Source organism: Physella acuta, unplaced genomic scaffold (genome assembly GCF_028476545.2).
Source record: "Physella acuta isolate Inbredline_101_S28 unplaced genomic scaffold, ASM2847654v3 ptg002770l, whole genome shotgun sequence".
Lineage (NCBI taxonomy): Eukaryota > Metazoa > Mollusca > Gastropoda > Physidae > Physella > Physella acuta.
Genome location: NW_026734191.1, coordinates 15001 through 17500, shown reverse-complemented (window position 1 = coordinate 17500; position 2500 = coordinate 15001).

The window sequence follows — 2500 nt, the reverse complement described above, 5'->3', positions numbered from 1 at the left end:
GTGTTATGCCTTCAATCGATACTTTTTGATGAAATAAATACTTAAATGATTTAATGAATGCATATATACATGTAATTAATGAGTGAAAGTATGTATAAAGTATTAGATAAATTAATAATAAACCGACCCAGCTACTAAATGGTTCGATAAGACTTATCTCAAATACAATCGTTTTCTGTAATTGTTATGCCTTAAATTGATAATTTTTAGTTAAACAAATACTTAACTAATGAAATAAATACATAGATAAATGTATTTAATGAATTAAAGTATGTATAAAGTATTATATAAATTAATAATAAACCGAATCCGACCAAATTTAAATCTAAAACCACGATCGGCGGCGTAATGAAGTGTATCGTAAACCCGTTTTTTTTATAATTTAAAATGTAATGACAGAACTCCCAAAACAACAATACACATACATATTAGTACTATGGTGAATTGTAGTTGTATTAGGACCGTAATTATAGTTAATTAAGGAACCATTCATTGTCTTCGCTCTGTTATGTACGTCGTCGTTTAATCGACACGGCATATTTGGCTTGAATCTAGAAAAATTCAAACTCTAACCCTAAGGTAGACAGGCAGGGTAAATAAATGTGGGTGATCTCTCATAAAATTGTCTTCTAGGAATTATTTTTATATAGACTATCTTTTCTGTAGAGTTTAAGTGGACAAGCGCGGACGAAATAGAGCGCAAAATTTAAAATGAATTAAAAATTTTCATCAGACCGGAAGTAGGCATAACCTAGGCGCCATGTTTCCGTCGTACAAGTTTTCACCGTTGCAGTCACCGTTTCAATCGCTCTTCGTGTGGACGTGTATTATTTCTAGTCATGTGTTGTGTAGATGATTCGCTTAAGGTAGGTGTTCGGACTTATTTCTTTAATATTAATTAAACCGTATTTGCCTTGTCGGCCTTAAAATAAAGCTATTTTTTTTTCATCGCAATCGAAGTGTTAGATCTAGAATCTAGTTCCCGCCTCCGCTTCGCTAATTCGACTTAATGTAACTATGACACAACTATTAAATCTAGAGTCTCTATTTTAATTAAATAATTAGGAATTCTATCTCTAGATGATATCTAATCTATTCCCACACGTGTGTGCAAGTAGGATTTAACGTCAGAACAGGTGTGGTGGTCTAGGCGTCGCTATTTTTGACGGTAGGAATTTTTTTTTTAAATTCGTAAAATTTTATATAGACTTTATATAGCAATTTACTAAGACCGACCCTAACGCCCAGTAAATATTTAATTACCACATTGTTATGGACACGGTGTATTAGGTAGGGCCGAGGGCTATCCATAGGTACCAATTTTTAAATTTTGTGACAATTAGGAGCCGAGTTATAAAATAAATTTAAAATACTGGTTCTGGTCTTAGACTTTATATAGCAATTTACTAAGACCGACCTTAATACCCATTAATTATTTAATTAGCGCATAGTTATGGACATCCTGTATTAGGTTGGGCCCAGGGCTATCCGTAGGTACCAAGTTTATAATTTTGTGTGACGATTATTAGTCGAGTTATAAAATAAATAAAAAAAACTGGTTCTGGTTTGCACTACATTTCTTTCTTCTTTAACGGCGGACTCCCGGTCCAGCCCCATGGGTTACCCGTGAGCCGGGGCCTCGTTAGCCTGGACGGCTCCGATGTGACCGCGGATTGTTGTGGCCCGCCTCAGCCCGAGTCGAGATCACCCTTCCGATCGAAGGTGGACGCCATAGGGCGCCCGGGATAGCCCGGGGCGCTGTTCGTCACCCGAGCGCAGGGGCGCCGGGAGACGCCCCCGGTGAAGTTTGGCGGGTGATTCTGGTAGAGCTCCCCACCCCGATCGCAGGACACCCCTCGCCGCCCGCCCAGGTGTCGAGGTGGCCGCGGGGGAACTCGGGGCGTTTTGGCTCCCCCTTGTGCCGGAGCGGCGCCCTCGGTCCCAGAACGCCCCTGGCGGGTGATTCGCATGCCCCCTGGGGTGGGGAACGCGGGTGGGTGGTCGTAAAGCGTGTAACCGCAGTGGGGGCGGCCCCTTAGTCGGGGGCGCCAAAGTTGGCACCCCACCTGGGGCGCCCCCCGGAAGTGTGGCGCCCGCGCGAGTGAGCCCCGTAGATGCGCCCCGACACCCCCGCGCCGCCCCCCGGGTCGCGGCACCCCCGGCGCCCTCCGTGCGGGCTCCCCTCATGGGGCGGCACCCCGGTCCTCCCCGAGACTATGTACCCGATTTTTCGGTTTAACACTAGAGGTATGGGCAGAAATACGGCGGTTAAAACGGTCTGTATCTACTATTGTGGAGGTGAGTGTCGGTGAAGCCTCTATGTGACGCTAGGATCCGCGCTCCCTCGCAGCCAGCGACATGTGCCCGATCTGACCGTGCGTGGCTCAGTCTCCCGACTAGCTTCCCGGTAAAATGCGGGCTCGGCGCGCAGGTCGCGCCAGTGAAGGTAAAAGTACGTGTCCGTAGCGTGAAGCCAGCGGCGACGCGCAGTGCTAACGCA